The 17942-nt window shown below is 35.4% G+C and overlaps 1 non-coding gene across 1 annotated transcript; it reads right to left on the reverse strand.

Moving 5' to 3' along the window:
* Positions 1 to 353: 353 nt before the first annotated feature.
* LOC143891506 (small nucleolar RNA R71) lies at positions 354 to 460 on the reverse strand. Its single transcript, XR_013255382.1, has one exon. It is a non-coding gene; the product is annotated as a small nucleolar RNA R71 (small nucleolar RNA).
* Between the last annotated feature and the right edge of the window lie 17482 nt (positions 461 to 17942).

Here is a 17942-nt window from a genome sequence, read left to right on the forward strand (position 1 = left end):
GTTTACGCGATCGCTTCTATCCGGCCCGAACCGCGCAACCTTCTTGCATTAGATTGCCGGTTGCGCAGGGCAATAATTTTGAGCTAAAATCGCAATTTATTTCTTTGCTTCCTCATTTTCATGGCCTCCCTTCGGAGGATGCTTATTTATTTTTGCGTGAGTTTGAAGATGTATGTGCTTTAATTAAGATGCAACAACTTACCGATGATGCGGTAAAGTTGCGGTTTATTACGTTTTCACTCAAGGAGGGAGCTAAAAAGTGGCTCTATGGCTTACCAACGAACTCCATCACCAGTTGGGAGGAGTTTGCCGTCGCTTTCCTAAAAAAAAATTTTCCATTACATAAAACTAATAAGCTTAGGAATGATATTTTACAATTCAAACAAAAGCCATTAGAGTCATTTTCTAAGTTTATGGAGAGGTTCAAGGACCTACTCCAAGAGTGTCCTCACCATGGAATTGATGTGTGGCATTTATGCCAAATTATTTATGAGGGCATAGATTACCAAACAAAGCAACTTCTTGAGTCCATGTGTCCTAACGGTTTTACATCTTTCACAGATGAGGCCGCGGCATGGAACTTCTTACTTGATTTGGCGGAAAAAACAAGAGAGTGGGAATCCACTCAAGAAGGTGAGAGAGCCAACACAAGTAAGGGATTTCTAATAGAGGGTGCCGTGGCTAAGGAGGCCCATCTTGATAGCCTAATCAAAAGGCTAGAAGCAATAGTTGTCAAAGGACCTTCACAGGTCCATCAAATTGCTGGTTGTGTTCCTATGTGCAATTGGTGTCAAGCCACGGACCATGTCATGGAAGAGTGCCCAACTCTTGCTAAATTTGGTAATTCTAATGAAAATGCAAGTGCCATGTTTTTAAATAATCCATATAGTAGCACATATAATCCGGGATGGAGGAATCATCCCAACTTTTCTTGGAATCAAGGGAATTATCAAGGAGGGCCATCAAATTTCCAAGGTCAAGGCCAATTTGGCCAACCTAGGCCCACCTTCCCTTCTATGAATGATCGACCACCCCTAACCACACCTCCACCTTTTCAAAACCCAATTTTAAATAATGTTTCAAATCAGCAACCACCGGGTTTTCCAAAACAAGGGGAGTCGGCACGCATAACTTCCTTAGAAAAGAGCATAGAACTTCTCACTAGCACTTTCATGACAAGCCAACACAATATGGAGAAACAAATCTCCCAACTTGCCATGGCCTTGCATGAAAGGGAAAAGGGGAAGATGCCAAGTCAACCAGTTCCTAATCCAAGGAATGTGGCCATAAATGGGAATCAACAACCACATGTAAATCAGTTGAATGCCATGCAACCAAACTTGCCGCAGCAGGAGCCCTCCGATCACTGTAACGCTGTATTTGCTTTAAGGAGTGGCAGAGAATATCAAAGGGAGGAGGGCAGATCCGAACCTTCTAAAGATGCTCAAGAATCTCCAATTAAGGTAAGTAAAGAGTCATCCTCCATTGGTTCAGAAGAAGAGCCCGAACAGGTAAGTATAGAGCAGACAGTTTCTCCACCTGAAAAAGAGTATGTGCCTAAAGCTCATTTTCCAAGGAGACTTGCTAATAATAAAAATGTGGTTGCTAAGGAGAAAATTTTAAATATGTTTAAACAAGTGCAAATTAATATTCCATTGTTAGATGCGATTTCCGAAGTCCCGACTTATGCCAAAGTTTTAAAAGACTTGTGCACACAAAAGCGCAAGTCTAATGTACCCAAGAAGGCATTCTTGGCTGCAAACATTAGTTCCATCTTGTCTCAACAGATGGTGGCTAAGTACAAGGACCCGGGATGTCCTACCATTGCATGCACTATTGGAAATACTCATATTAATCATGCTCTTTTAGATTTAGGGGCCAGTGTGAATTTATTACCTCTTTCTGTTTTTAAACAATTAGGATTAGGAGAACTCAGACCCACCACCGTCACTCTTCAGTTGGCGGATAGATCAATGAAGAAACCGAAAGGGATGGTTGAGGATGTCCTAGTTAAAGTAGGAGAGTTCTTATTTCCTGTAGATTTCATTGTGCTAGAAACTGAGCCCGTTGCTAATATCAAGGATCAAATTCCTATAATTCTTGGTAGGCCTTTCCTTGCTACGAGCAACGCCTTAATTGATTGTAGAAATGGTTTAATGAAATTAACTTTTGGGAATGCTTCCATGGACTTTAATGTTTTTAGATTAGGTAAGCAACCTAATTTACAAGAAGAAATTAATATGTTGCACTCCTCTCCTGAGACTAATTGTGAAAATATTTTGAATGCAGGATTTGAAGAAGCTCTGGATGAAGAAGGCTTGGAGAATGCAAGAGATATAGGGGACTCCTTTTCTGATGACCTTAGCATCCAACAAATAGAATTTGGAGCATCCCTATCTCCGCCCCTTCCCAAGCCTCCACCCAAAAAGGCCCCACAGTTAAATTTGCCGCCTTTGCATTCAAATTTAAGAAAAGCATTTTTGGGTAAGACTTGCACATCTCCTGTGACAATCAAAATGGACTTAAACTCGACCCAAGAAGAAGAGTTAATTAATTTTTTAAAAGAAAATAAGGACTCTACTTGGAAGGACAAGTTTCATTTACTCAGATTGAAGACCTTTGTTGAGTTACCAAGCTCTAATTTGGAAGAGGTCATGGATCTCCATGAGCCTCTTTATTCAAATCTCTCTTAAAAGAAAAAGGTACGCCCCTCTCTTCGCTTTATTGTCCTTGTTTCTATTTTTGCATGCATTGAGGACACTGCATGATTCAAGTATGGGGGGGTAGCTTTTAAAAACTTTCATTTTCTATGGTTTAAAGTTAAAGAATTTCTTTTCCTTTTGTTTTTGGTATTTTTCTCAAATTAGAAAGAACTTGGGTATTTTTAGAAAGACAGTTGCTTTCCTATTTTAAGAAAGAAAGTTAGTGGATATTTTAATTTTGGAATTTGAAAATTAGAAAGAATACTTTCCTTTCTTAGTTTTATTTTCTTTTGGAATCTTTCTTTTAAAAGGATTTGAATAAGAAATAGAAATAGAAACTTGCTTTTTATATGGTATGGATAAAAAGGAAAGAAAGGTTGAAACAAAAGAAAGAATGAATGATTTTTAGAAAGTTTGCTTATTGATTATAGTTTTGATTTGTAGCCTTTTTGACTTGAGCTATTAAGTCTGAAGGGTTTTTATGCCTAGTTCCTTAAAGCCAACTGGCTTGAGAGCAACTGACTGAAAACTCCATACATGGGTCAATTAGAAAGCTTAATAAATCAAAGCATTGCACGTAATCAAAGGTAAAGTTTGAACTCATATGCATCAATGTCTATGACATATGCAAATCAAAGATTAGTCGGACACTGCTTAGTAGCCTGGGTGTCTGGTGCATGCCCTGCATGTCATTCACGCCAAAAGCAGTAGAGGATTACAAAAAAAAAAAAAAGAGTTCTATTCTTAGAAACTATGGGAAAAATTGAAAGAATGGTGGACCATATAAATTTGTAAGTTTTCTACGATGTTTCCGAATCAAATTTCTTTTATGGTACGATTACATTAGAGGCAAGTTTAAGGGAGCAAAGTATGACAAATTCAAAAGAGGATTCCTTGATTAAAATATTTTTCTAATTTTTCCAACTTGGGATAGGATGCAAAGTTTAAGTATGGGGGTATTCTTGTTCTTCTATTTTGAGCAATTTATCAAAGAAAATGGATTGAAAATTTTTTGGCTTTACTCTATAGTGGGATTTGAAAGAAAAGTTTATTTTTAGAATTTTGTGTGTTTATTCACTGCAAACACTCACGCGACACAACTCGTCCACTAGGGTAACCTAGGGGTTTAAAGGCTTGTTGCACGCGCTAAGTGCAATCGTGATTCCTACGAAAGTGAGTTAGGATTTTATTTTTATTTAGTTTTTGTGTTTGTTTTAGTTTTTCTTTTTGTTTGCTTGAGGACAAGCAAAGCTTAAGTATGGGGGAATTTGATGAACACATTTATGTGTGAATGGTAGTGGTAGGTAGCATGCATATTTCATGTTTAAAGCGGTGCTACTAAGGTATTTTATTTGTTTTTGGTGTTTTAGGAATACTTTCGGATTTTCACGAAAAATAGAGCTAAGAGATGGATTTGCAAAGAAAATTCAAGGATCTATATGGTTTGCAAAGATGAAGTTTGTGTGATTTGGATCTCTACCTTCTATCTGCCGGTTACAAATTTGGGAAGGCAAATTGGAAAAACAATTGATTCGTATTTTAGTATTAAAATGAATGGTTCGGATTACACCACACTGAAATTCCATGCTGCTGGAATTAAAGTTGCTGAATCGGAATGGAATTCCATGTTGCTGGAATGGGAATTATGGCTGGAAATTGCTGACTTGTGGGACCCACCAATAGAAATAATATTTTGATACAGCTTCTGTGAATTCAACAATTCAACGGTTAGGATCAGCCATGAAAATGATTTAGAGGACACAATTTATTTGATGTTATGATCCAATTAAGTGGATGGCTCGGATTGATCTATGGAAGCAATTTAAAGGAGGGAGCGTGGTTAATTAAATGAACGGTGGTGATCATCTAACTACAATAGGCGTGCATCATTTTTTTGGTAAAAAAAGGAAAGCGGGGTCTACTGATTTATATGCCATGGGTTGGCAACTTCCAGCGTTTTTGTTTTAGAAGGCTGCAAGGTGACACAAGAAATTTTAGTATCTTCCTATTCACGTACAGTGGGCATGTGTGCATAAAATTATTGGCAATAAAACACAAGTCTAAAAATACAAGAGGCTTGTGTATTTTAATTAGAAAGATCTTTTGGACAGTCAGTCGCCATGCACAACTCTAAATAGAAGCTTGAATTTCATAGAAATACATGTGGGACCCACTTGCTAACTTGGAATTTCTTTTTGGCAATATATGCATGTTCCAAACACATCAGCCATTCCACGTTTTTTATTGGAAAATAGTAATTTCTATTTGAGTGTATGGCAAATACATGAAATTGTGTGGGACCCACAAAGGAAGAAAGGAAGTTGCCAAAACTCATTCTTACGTAAGAGGAGGAAGAAAAGTCAACAAAAGTTGCTCAAAATTTCCAAGAGGGAGTACCAAATTGCTGAAATTGTGAAGAAAAAAAAGGAGGAAGTTTTTTTTTATTATCAACAAATACTCAGAGTTACAAAATTGCCAACTACAGGTGGTGATTTCCAAAAAATAGAAAAAGATGCCAAGATTGTGTCTTTTCTTGGGGATAAAAATAGAAGGGGAAGAAAGCTACATATGGGAAAAAAGAAGACATTCTTTTTACTCTTTTTTCTTTTTTTTCTCTCCACTACTCTTTTTTCTTTTTTTTCTCTCCACTACCCTTTTTTCTTTTTTTCTCTCCACTACTCTCAAGCTCTCTCCCTTAGGTTTTCTTGTTCTTTCTTTTTCTTTTTCTTTTTCTTTTCAACTCTCAATCCAAGGCATCATCATCCACCATTCAAACTCAAGGTGACATTAAAGCTTGAAGGAGGAAGATGCAACCAAAGTTGGAGGAGAAAAAGACTAAGTTCTATTTAATTTTTGTTATTTATTTTAAGTTCAATTTGATGTAATTTTGTTTCAATTCAAGTTAGTGAAGAAGTAATTAGTTTTTGTTTAATTTTCTTTCAAGTTCTATATGGCAATTCTTCTCCTATCTATCTCGTTTATTTTTGTTTTTCTTCCCTTCTTCATGAGTAACTAAATCCTATTTACTTAGGGTTTAGTTGAAACCATGGGGAAGGAGAAATAATTATAATTAAATCAATCTACTCAATTGAAAAATTGTGTAGGAGTTTGTGTTTGGAAAATCCCAATCATTCATGCCATTGGCTTTTCCCTTTCGTATGAATAATTGTTGATTAACAAATATAAAGTTCTATATAATCAATGTAAATTGGAGAGTGGGTTTGATTAATTACTTATAAGGAATGACATCCCTTTGATCTTATTCTTTATTGACTAGTTAATCGAATTTTCAACCCAATTCAAGAGTTGTTTTAATTAATCAATTTTATCCAAACCCATGGTGGATTCTAACCCTAAGTAATCTTTTATATTGAATTAAGGTTTTTACACTATTCTAAATTACTTTTGCAATTTTTCAATTTACTTAAGCCCTTAGAATTTAGTTTTCTAATTAAATTAGATAAGTAGTTAATAGAGATCATTAAAATTTGGTACACTTTGCCTAAATTAGGATTTTAAATCAAAAAGATCTTAGTTAAATTTGATTCTTAGATTGAATAGAATATACGCTTATATATAGTGTTGACTCCGAGGTCTAAGTCCACGGAAATCCTGAGTCCATTCCAGGCAACATTATATCATAGCTAGTATTCTAATCGGTAAAAGAATAGGATTGACAACTAGATTTCTCTTCCTTGAGTTCGACCCGTATTTACACGATCCGTGCACTTGCGGTTATTTAATATTTCAAACAATAACCACTAAGATAAATGAAACACGGCCTGTCTCCTAAGAAGGGCTCTAGATAGCTCTTTCATTGCCCTTGCAATGAGAGGGGATACACATCTAAAAGACTGGGCAAGTCTTTTATATAAAAGAGGGGAGTGCTACTTGGACTGAGCAAATCCCCCAATGATGGGCTTGGGCTAACGCCTTCATCGCCCTATTTGAAAATGAGTACCAAGAATTGCTAATAAGTAGCTCCATGATTACATACCTAACCATATAAGATAACCATCTTGTTCACATAACCTTTTTTACAAAAATATTCTCTTGTATGATAAACATATTTATCAATAATGTGCTATTTAGTCATTCGGTCATTTTATATAAAACTATACATGCACCTGAAATTTAAGTTCAAAATATATAAGATGTTATTATCACTCTTAAACTGCTTTAACAATATGTAACTAAACAAACCCCTTTTCCTTTTATTCAAGTTGCGAAATCTGTAAATAAGACCATATCCATAGCAAACCATTTCACATCAATATGTTTTATCCTCACAGATGACAAGAATAGTATAACAAAAAGCCTAAGGAATAGTATATACTCTATGCTACAAACTAATATGAGAATAAAATGCAACCCTCTACATTTCGGTTCTAATCTATATATCAATTCCTTAATCATGCTATTTTACTCATAACTACAAACTAGGCATATTGTATTTAACCAAATTATAATGCATACCAAACAACCATAGCATGTGATATGTGATAGCATAAACTATCCCAGTGTTCTAATGAAATAGCATTTCCTCCAAATTGTTAAAAAGACTAAACCTGATACTTAAACATACTGATTCATGTTATCTCCACAAAAAGAATCACTCTTAGCAATAAAAGAATAAACTAATTTAATTAAAACTTTCAATGATATGCGATTTAAACCATGAACAAAAACCTACTTGAACCTAGTCAAGATATCCAATTGAAAAAAAAGAAACTACTAGAATATCATTGGTAATAAAATCTTGTACATGAGAACTACTCCCTAGTGTATCATTGTAACAGATTCTACTATACACTTCCCAACTCAACTAAACAATCTAAGAATCTTAAGAAGATGATGTTTATACACATAAAACTCAAAAGCAGATGCATTTATATCAGGGCACAATTAAGTTACCTCAACATAAAGTCAAATTACTATCATCATCCAATTTGAAACATGAGGACATAATCCGTTTCAAAGCACAATATAAGATCAAATTATTATCATAAATCCTCATGTAAAAAAAAAAAAAATGTTGTCTCATTTTAATGCCCCAAAAAATGTTGTCTCATTTTAATGCCATGTCTCTACAACTATTACCATTTTCTCATTCAATTCTGAAATTTAGGGTTTACCATTACTAGACAAGCAGCATGTATGATGCAATCATGAAACTCCATGGTCCATTTGATTTTCATAGATTTCGGTCTTGTGAGAGTACTAACATTGCTTCCCTTTTTCTAAAATATTGTAGTATATTCATCAAAACATATGGAAACAGACATAGTAGTGCAATTATCAAAATGTGGTTGTGTGATATCAACATTCTTTCAGAATAAACATGATTCAGTTAATATCAAAATATGGCGGCATTGATAGGAAAAAATAGTAGTGAGATTAATTATCAAGTCCCTTTAAAAGAACATGTTAACATTGATAACATTTCCCCTTTTAAAAAAAAAATAAAAAATGACAGTGCAGTCATCAAAACATGGATTCACAAATAACAATTCCTCTTCATCTATTTGCCCCCTTTTATTACTAGACCACCATTTTAAAATGGAATAAATATTGCAAGCATATGACATTGGGAGGTCCAAGGAAGAAAAAGGGGCTGATATATCACTTACCTCTTACATATGTCCTTTTTTTTTAAATTTTGCTTTAGAGTCCTTTAATTGAATCTTTTCCAATAGAAATAGAAATTCCTCTTAAGCTCATGAATCCAAAAAATCCCCTATGGCGTACATTCCTGTAATTTAAATCACTTTGACCAAATAAAAATAAAAATAAATAAAGGTGTAGCAACACCCAGCCAACCAGGAAAGAAAAGTACTCCAACCTTTTCTTTTGAACCATTTTTTTTTTTAAAGAAATTTTGGCTACAAAGGTTTCAGCCCATAAGAGATTACTCCTAGTAAAACTCAACCATCAAGATCAGTTTGCCCAAAGATTTTAATTAAAAGTTCTCTATCCAAAAAAATATTTAAGGAAGAAATGATGTCCGGCTGGATGAGATGAGGGAGTTGAAAAGAAAGTAAAAAAAAATGTCTGTTGATTTGGAGATGAAAGAGAATCATGAGGCTCAAAATATACCTATCTTAAGCACAATCTACCACTGTGCCATTTAATGACATACACACATTTGATCAGATCATACATATATTAAGAATTTTGGTATTAAGTCTGGATTGATGCAAAAGGCCAAATTTCTAACATAATGCTACTCAAACACCCAGCTTGATATAGAAGGTGTAGACACTCCATTTTGACCGTGCCCTAAACCCTCTAAGTTTGAGCAAAACCCAACCATATCAATCAACTAGGGTCCCAAATTTCACCCCAAGGTAGGTTAGGGTCCCAGCTAGGTCCCTATAAAATTTCGTTGAATTCCAAGTGTGTTTGCCTAGCGAACGGGCCGAGGTAAGTGTCGTAGTGCAAGTGCGGAGAGGGGGGTGAATTTATCCGAGAGGGGGGCGAATTTATTTTGAAAAAGACAAACCTGAGCCGAAAAGGACATGCAATTTCGCGCGCCTATCAAAATTCCGCGCGCTTCATCAAATTGAAGTGCCCTTATCAACCATCTTCTATGTCTATAAATAGCAAATTAACCCCCATTTTTTTTAAAAAAGAAGAAATTTCGCAAAGGTAGAGAGAGAAAACAGATCTCGTTTTCCCAAATCCGATTCAAACTTTTCCCCCATTTTTTCCGATGGATCTCATCTTCTCCGGCAAGCTACGGTGAGCCCCGGCCGAATCTTCCTCTTCTACTTCATCTTCTTCTTCTTCTTCTTCTTCTTTAGCTATATCTCTGGAAATCCTAAGAAATTCTTCTTAGGATGTTAAAACCCTAAGTTCATACCTTTAAACCCTCAGATCTACTCTCCTCCGTTGCTTGATCTCACAGATCTGTTTTAGAAGTCCTAAATTTTTTGATTTTTTGGGCTTGAAACCCTAACCGTACTTTTTCTTCTCCGGCCAGACTTCCCGGCAAGCTCGCCGGAACTCCGGTTTCGTTTCCGCTGCTGTATTTCACTCCAAATCCGTTTGATTCATCATTATCTTCTTCATCTTCATAGTTTGCCGTTTTCAGATCTAAACCCTAGCTCATTTTGCCAATTTTTTTCTCCGATCAAGTTTCGGTCATACTCTGACAAGATCTACAACCTCCAATCATATTCTCCATTTCTTCTTCTCTCAGTTTCACCCAATTTTATCCTTGCTGTCACAGCAAGAGTTTACATCCTTCTCAAACTTTAGTTGAGAAGAGAGAATCTGTAGAATAAGGTTTGATTTGAGTAAGAAAGTATTAGATCTATGAAGGAGGAGCTTGTAGTTGCTAATTTTGTAGAGGACTTCTCAAACGAGCGGAAATCCAAGCTTCTAGCCTTAAAGAAGATCAAAGAATTTGTAGATCAGGTGTTGATGCTTTTCAGCAGATGAGAGCAAGAATCCGTTCTACTTTTTACAGGTATTTTATTCTTTTATAATTAATTTGCTCTAATTCGACCTGATCTGTTGAGTTCAAATGCAAATATCGGTGTATAAATCTATAAGTCTGTAGTTTTCTCTTATAATTTTTTTTTTAATTATACAGGTATTATATGTAATTATTTTCGAGAGAATCTTATTTAGTTATAATGAGTTGTGGTTGAGTAAAGAATTTGTTGATTGGATCATGTTTCTATATTTTTATTCTATTTTTATAACCAATATCTTGTGAAAAACCTGTTAATGGCTTTGAATATTGTTTGTAGTGTTTGTTGATGAATATGAGATTTGTATGTTTTCCTGGTACTCTGTAACCTGATCTGTAATTTTTCTTGTTCTGCTCATTAATGTTCTTCTAGAAAAATCAATCATGAGATTCGCTCAGTTGTGAGATAAGATGTGGTTCAGTATAATATTTTGTTATGATTCTCATCTTTGTGTTGTCGAAGTTTTAAGAGGATTAACTGTAAAGAGATTTGACTCAGTAAAAAAATTCTGAGATTTTACAAGTTTTATGGTCAATATTGTTAAGCATTTGGGGCTTTAATTTTGTCCTAACAAATTCATTCATATTTTTCATTTTATGGGATGTCAATGTTTCCTCATTGTGGAGTTAGTTTGTAAATACTTATAATCTCCTCTGCCATTTTGTCATTTATATGCCCACTTTGCACTTCTAGCTATAGTTTCATCCTGTTGCTCCCATCTTTTCTCATTTTGCATTAATATCTATGATATGGTTATAGACAAATAAACTTTCTTCAGGCAATAACTCATCTGTCTTTTAGCCTCTTTCATTAAGAATGTTTCACCTTCATAATTAAGGACCTTGATTTATCAAAAGTATTTTCCAAGATCTTTAACCTTCTGAAGTTGCGTAAAATCATTTTGTTTATAACATTGCTATGGGGCTTCTTATACCATTAAAGACTGTCGTCTAGAATTGATAGCCTGACATGGATGCATTCATCAGAAAAAGCAAACGTGTTTCACACCATTTTAAAGAATGATGAAGTTTATGTTAATGTTCCTTAATGCTTAAAGTTGGCTCCTTTGTATATTCACCTTTATCTAAAGTCATATTCGAACATTCAATTTCAGTCTAGCAATGTCTGTATCAACATATGTATGCTCAGTTTTGTCTCCCAGTTCTTAAGTATGTTCAGTTTTGTCTCTTTGTTTGGACGTATGTTCAGTTCAAGTTTGTTTCAGCTTAGTCATGTTTTCATATACTTGAAAGGTTTCCCTAAATACAATAGCCTATATATGAGGTTCTTGTGTTAATGATACATCAACATTACCTAATTCTGAGGATTGCTCATGATTAAGTTACTCTCATGTCACCACTTGATAATTACAGACTTGTTCATAGCTTGTAAAATTCTGATCTCTTGCAAAGTTGTTTTCATTATAGTGCATAGCTTGTTCTAGTGCTTGTTTAAATTCTTTATCGGGATATTACTTCATACTTACAGCTAATGTATATGCCTTAGTAGTTTTGGTTATCATACAAAGGTTTCTTTTATTGTTGCTCTGAAATTATGCATTAAATTCATAAGGAACAGGATGAATACTGAATTTGTTTATGCTCGTATGGATAATACACCTATTCCTGGTCACAGTTGTTATATTTTTTTATTTTGTTATTATTATTATTATTTTAATTTGCTAACATCTTTGAAATACAACAACTTGAGTAATATCAATATGTGTTGAGAAGAATTGTGTATACATCTGCTTTGGGTAATCTTGCTATCTAAATAAACATAAAAGGTTTAGCAATAGAAGATTTTGATGGGAATTTTCTGCAAATGAGATCATTTTATTGGATCATTTCAAAATAGATTCAGATCTATACTGGTAAGCTATTTTTGTTTAAACAAAAATTGTGCTTTGATTAAGGATTGTGTCAATCATGCTTCAATTTATGTCTATATACGGATAGGAGGCTAGTTATTTCTTTTAGTTATATATGGATAGGAGGCTAGTTAAGTATTGTGTCAATCATGATAATATTTTATTAATTATTTCATGCAATGTTAGTATGTGAGCATAAAAACAATTCATTTGATTTATTCCTATGTGCCGAAGGATAAAAGTGATTTCTTTCTTCAATTTCAATATTGAAATAATAGAATACAAGATGGACTGATGTCATATAGGAGCTGCTGTTTGAACGATTATAGTGTACAATTCAAAGTCTTACTTGGTAAGCTAGTAGAACTATAGCTCATAGTTATTTGATCACATGAACAGACGTTTCAGTTTGTGGAGAAGCAGCTGACCAAATGGTTGGTTATATGGAAATTAAATTGATAATGAAAAGAATGTACAAGTATTGAATTTTTTTAGGTATAGTTCAAACTGTAACATGAACTTGTATTTATAAAGGTTGTGGTAGTTATAATTAAAAAGAGGGACATGTTATGTTTATGTATTTGTTGACAGCTAATAGCGTTTATGTGGACAACTTTGATTGATGACATTGACAACATCATTTTTTTTTATAGTTCAGCTTACCTTGTATGATTGTCTAGTTGGTTTATTTCGATGTACATCACTTCTCTATTGCCTATTATCTTATGAGAATTGTATAGAGGTTACACTTATAATTTCTTGAAGTTTCATATGATTAATGGTTTGGAGGTCAAACTTTGATTCTAGGACAGCTCACCTGGTTTAATTTTGGAAATATCTGGAAAAGGATAGCTTGAGTTCAATTGAAGATTATTTAGCTCAAGTGTAGATATTGAGCTGGTTTACTATTAGCACTATCAAATTGAGTTAAGTTAAGTTGGGTTAGGTTGATTGCATTCGAATAATATTCATTGAAATATGATGTATGTGTCATTAAAGTAGGTGGGCAAAAGGATTTATTTAGTTGTATCTCATAGATGCCCCTATCCATAATTGTTTTTATCATTATATTACATTTGTCTTATTTCTCCATTGAATGGATAGTTCAGTTGAGAATCATTTTTTTTTATGTATTATGATCAGTGTAGTGATAGAAAATCAAACAAAGTGTTTTACAATGGTACTGTTTTCTGTCTTAAGTCGCATAATTACTATCCTAAATAGCATAGCTGCTTTCCATCACTGCACAATTGTTGTCCATCACTGCACTACTGCTGTCTTAAAAGTTGTATAATCTGCATTTGTGTCATTGGTTCAGTTCAAAACATATAACTGCTGTCTACAGTTGCACATTACTTGCTGTCCATTATTGTAAAACTGCTGCCTATAGATTTGGTTCACAAGCACATGGCTGTTGTCCATTTTGTTCACTGCTTGCTGAGCATTATTGTAAAACTGCTGCCTATAGATTTGATTCACAAGCACATAGCTGTTGTCCATTTTTTGCTCACTGCTTGTTGTCCATTATTGTGTATAACTGCTGCCCATAGGTTTGGTTCACAAGCACATAGCTGTTGTCCATTTTTGTTCACTGCTTGCTGTCCATTATTGTGTATAACTGCTGCCCGTTGTTTCATTTCACAAGCACATAATTAATGACCACTGTTGTTCATTGTTTGCCACTCTAATGTACGTTTCAAATGGAGGAAGTGTCACTGGAGGACTTTTGGGTGCTGCTCTAACTCGGGTTTTGGGCGTCACAAAGGATTATTTCAATAACTTAGCTTTGTTGATAGTTCTGTGTAATCTCAACTCCTTGCTACCTTTGCCATTTCTCGGTCTCCTTCCTAAAGACAACCTAGATGCCACATCAGGAGGGAGTGTAGATGCAGAGACAGAGTTGATTTGAGATAGGGCGATGAAGGCGTTAGCCCAAGCCCATCATTAGAGGACTTGCCCAGTCCAAATAGCACTCACCTCTTTTAATTTGGAAGACTCGCCTAGTCTTTTAAATGCCTTTAAATAATTAGATTCTCCTTCTCATTGCATGGGCGATGAAAGAGTCATCTAGAGCCCTCTTTTAGGAGACAAGCTGTGTCTCAGAAAAATCAAACCTTTTAGAGAGACAAGCTGTGTCTCAACAGAAAAATCAAACCCTTTAGGGAGACAGGCTATGTCTCATGCAAAGAAGTCATCCTCTTTGAGGAGACAGGCTATGTCTCATGTGTTGTTCTATCCTTTAGAGACAAGCTTTGTCTCATTAGTGAGTCCATCCCTACGAGACATGCCATATCTCATTAGCACATCTCTTAGAGTCATTTGTTTGAGAGTCAGTCCTTTAGCATAGGAATTTGTCTTTAGCTAGTGGCCAGTCCTTCTTTCAGGAGTCTGTCCTATCATCATAGGGGTTAGGATTCTGTCCAACCTCTCATCAAATCATATGTTTTTCTATCCGCTCCTGCAAAGTATAGGATGCTGTCCAACCCTTGCAGAGCTGTGATTCTGTTCTTTTTTCCCATAAAGCATAGGATGCTGTCCAACCTTTGTGGGATATCAGGAGTCTGTCCTCCCCTTATGATGATAGGATTCTGTCCTCTTGTGTCAAAAACATAAAAAACATCTGAAAAACCAAAAATCTCAAAAGTCTTGAGTCATTCAGAGTAGTTAGGAAAATCTATTTCGAACTACGTTGGCTTGATCCCTCTCAATAGGGTACGTAGTGCAGCTTGGGATCCACATCCCAAGTCCAGCCAAACCTTTCAAAATAAACATTTTAAACCTTCCAAAAAACACAAAACTTCTTCAAATTTTTTTTCAAAAAGATCTTCCCCTAGAGTTAGGAGTCTGTCCTAGATATTTAGGGTGTTTTAGAGTTAGGAGTCTGTCCTGATTTTGTTGATATGGTGTCTCATGTCGTGTGAGTGTCCCTAGAGTTACGAGGCCTCAAGTCGATCGGTTAGACATTCAGTCGAAACGATGGCTAGACTAGGAAGCATATAGTCAGCCCATGGTTTTCCTTAGGTTGCACAGCCTAGTTACACATAGGATATAAGGCCCACCTGCATTAGCTTAAGGCTAACCAACTTGCATTAGTTAGGGCATATAGAGTCCTAAAAATTACAACTCACATGAATTTAAGTAATCGTAAAAAAAAAGCTTTAAAAATCAGTCGAGTCTAGTGGAATCGAGTCTAGGATAGCGGTTCTAGATGGTTAGGCATAGTAGTTTTGAATAGGGCATCGAACTATGTTGACTCCGATTCTTCCCGAGGCCGGGATACGTAGAGCAGCTGGGATGGACGGCCATCTTGGTCCGAGTCAGGTCGCATTAGAGTTAGGACTCATTTTGTCCAGTCATGTATAGAATTGAATTGTGTTGTGTGTTTTGCTGTGTTTTCTTACTTTCATGTACAGATCATATACCTTTAGCTGTAGCATGCATGTGTTTACACACCAGAACTCAGACACCAATTAGGTATGACACTCGTAACCTAGTTATTCTTAGGCGACACTTGTTTCATTTCTTTTTTATGTGTGGTTATTTTTCATCTCCGAGACATGCATGATCATATAGACTTCTTCTCGGAGATATTCGTTCTTATTTCGTATGACTTTCGCCCAAAACTCTTCAAAATCAATAATAAATGGCATAAGAGACCAGGTGCTTTCACTTGGGCGGACGAGGTGCTCTTTAGACCTTCCGAATTCGTAACCAGGCACGAACCTTTCTTTTATAATATCTGGTTATCCGTTGCAACAGAGCATAGTATGGGATCCTTGGCCCACTTCCTTGGATGACGACTCTTCTTTGTTTAAGGTACGCCTCGAATCTGGGCTAGTCCCCGAATCGAGAGGTATCTCACCTTTTGTATCGCCACTCATGCTGTGAGGGGCACATCTTTCGAGAGTTCCTTGGTAGAGCTCTCCATTCACGTGGATAATCCTGAGACTCGTGTGGGGGCCCGTCCCCCGCCTCTCTCGGATCGGGGTCCACAGAAGGTCACGTTGAAACTAGGATTGGAATAGGACCAAAGAAAAACATTTAATAAACTGAGATCTTATGACCTGCATAACATGATTGGGCTGATGTCATGATTTGAATAATTGCCTCAACAAAGCTTGTTCTCTTTGCCCATGAATTGTTTGGGTTACTCTTTATGACTCGATTCAGACAACAATTTCCTAGATTAAAAGCGATTGAAGCTACAAGAGAAGGTAATAAAACCTGTCATATAAGAGGTCACTACCAAAACCATAACAATGAAATAACCTGAAGCCTTTGTCATGGTCATTAAATCTTACACATAGCAACAAAATTCTAAGCCCAAAAACTAGCATTTCCTTGATAGCAAAAATGTGAAACCAAGTTAAATATAAACTCAAGGAATCTCTATATCTCCAAACACCATGAAAAATTGAACCACTAATGAATCCCAAAATAAATTGAAATCATTTAGCATGTCCAGTAGATAAAATGTGAGTTGCTATATGGGAAGGTGATTCGGATGCAACTTGGAATCAAACCTTATACCTATGATAAATAAAATCAACAAAGTTTTGTCATTAATCTATGGTCAGGCTTACTTCATTTCTGATTTAATATTAAACACACAATGATCAATGACCTAAATGACAATTGTATCCAAATAACATACTTCAACCATTGGATTCCATGCAAATCAATTGAAATAAGACAAGCTGGGCTTATACTGTTCGAAGAAAAAAAAAAAAAATGAAACATGGACCCTCAGTAAAAAAAATCCTATGGTAACTAAAATCTCAATACTTTTTTTTTATTCAATTTTCAAAATAAAAACAGATTTTGCCTTTTTACTACTAATTTCACAGGGCCAATCCAAATGAAATTATGAGAGTGAGGATACGAAGACATTAACTACAAACATCATAGCAATTAACAACATAAATAAGAAATGAGAGTAAAATAAAAGATAGAATTAGGAGATCTTACCTTCAAAATTGAAATTCTAAAGAGATTCAGATCGAATGAAACAGAATTGAATGGCAGAGACCTTTGAACTCCTTTGAGCTAATGACACCATTAATGGATAGCAAGCTTCCTGCCTTTATGCTCTAATGCAGTCAGATTTAACAAAGATTGCCGGATCTGAATTAGAACAAACTTGTGATTAATAACAACCGATGAAATCTTCACTTGGATCAGCTAGAATAGATCCTTTTTCTCACAAATCTGAAATAACTTCACTCTTTCCTCTTAGAAATTTGATTCAAATTACCAAAACCTAGGTCAAGATGAGTTAGATCTGAAATATGAGCTTTTGGATATAAGTTCTAAGGTTTAGAACAAGAAATGGCAGTAAAGGAAGCTAATGAAAACAGTAAAATGAACTGATTAACAAAGAAAAATATTTTGCCGGAGCTCCGGTTGACTTGCCGGAGAAGATGAAGGCAAGTTAGGGTTTCATAAGAAAAAGATGCAAATGCTAGTTTCTAACAGAGGATATGAACGAAAATTACAGCAAATGAGGTTGGCAAGGGGAGAGAACAAGACTATTGGAATGAAATCTCAGCCGGAGCTCCGGCAAATTCGCCGGAGAAGAAGAAAATTGATCGGAATAGACGAGATCTATTTTATCTCCCAAAAACTCTCTTTTCTCACTCTCTCTCTCTAGAAATTAGACTAGAAAAAAAACCTAATTTTTATTTAATGAGGGGTTAACATGCTATTTATAGGTAAATGGGATGCTGATAATGACACTCCAAGTTGATTGGGTGCACGGAAAATTGATGAGGCGCGCCCGCAATTCTTGTTTTATTCGGCCATGCACGTCCTTTCCAGGATAAATTCGCCCCCCTCTCAGGATAAATTCAACCCCCTTCTGAACTTGTACCATGACACTGTCTTAGCTTATTC

The sequence above is a fragment of the Tasmannia lanceolata genome, unplaced genomic scaffold (genome assembly GCF_043159265.1).
Source record: "Tasmannia lanceolata isolate RefF3 unplaced genomic scaffold, GAP_Taslan_0.1 ptg000013l, whole genome shotgun sequence".
Classification (NCBI taxonomy): domain Eukaryota; kingdom Viridiplantae; phylum Streptophyta; class Magnoliopsida; order Canellales; family Winteraceae; genus Tasmannia; species Tasmannia lanceolata.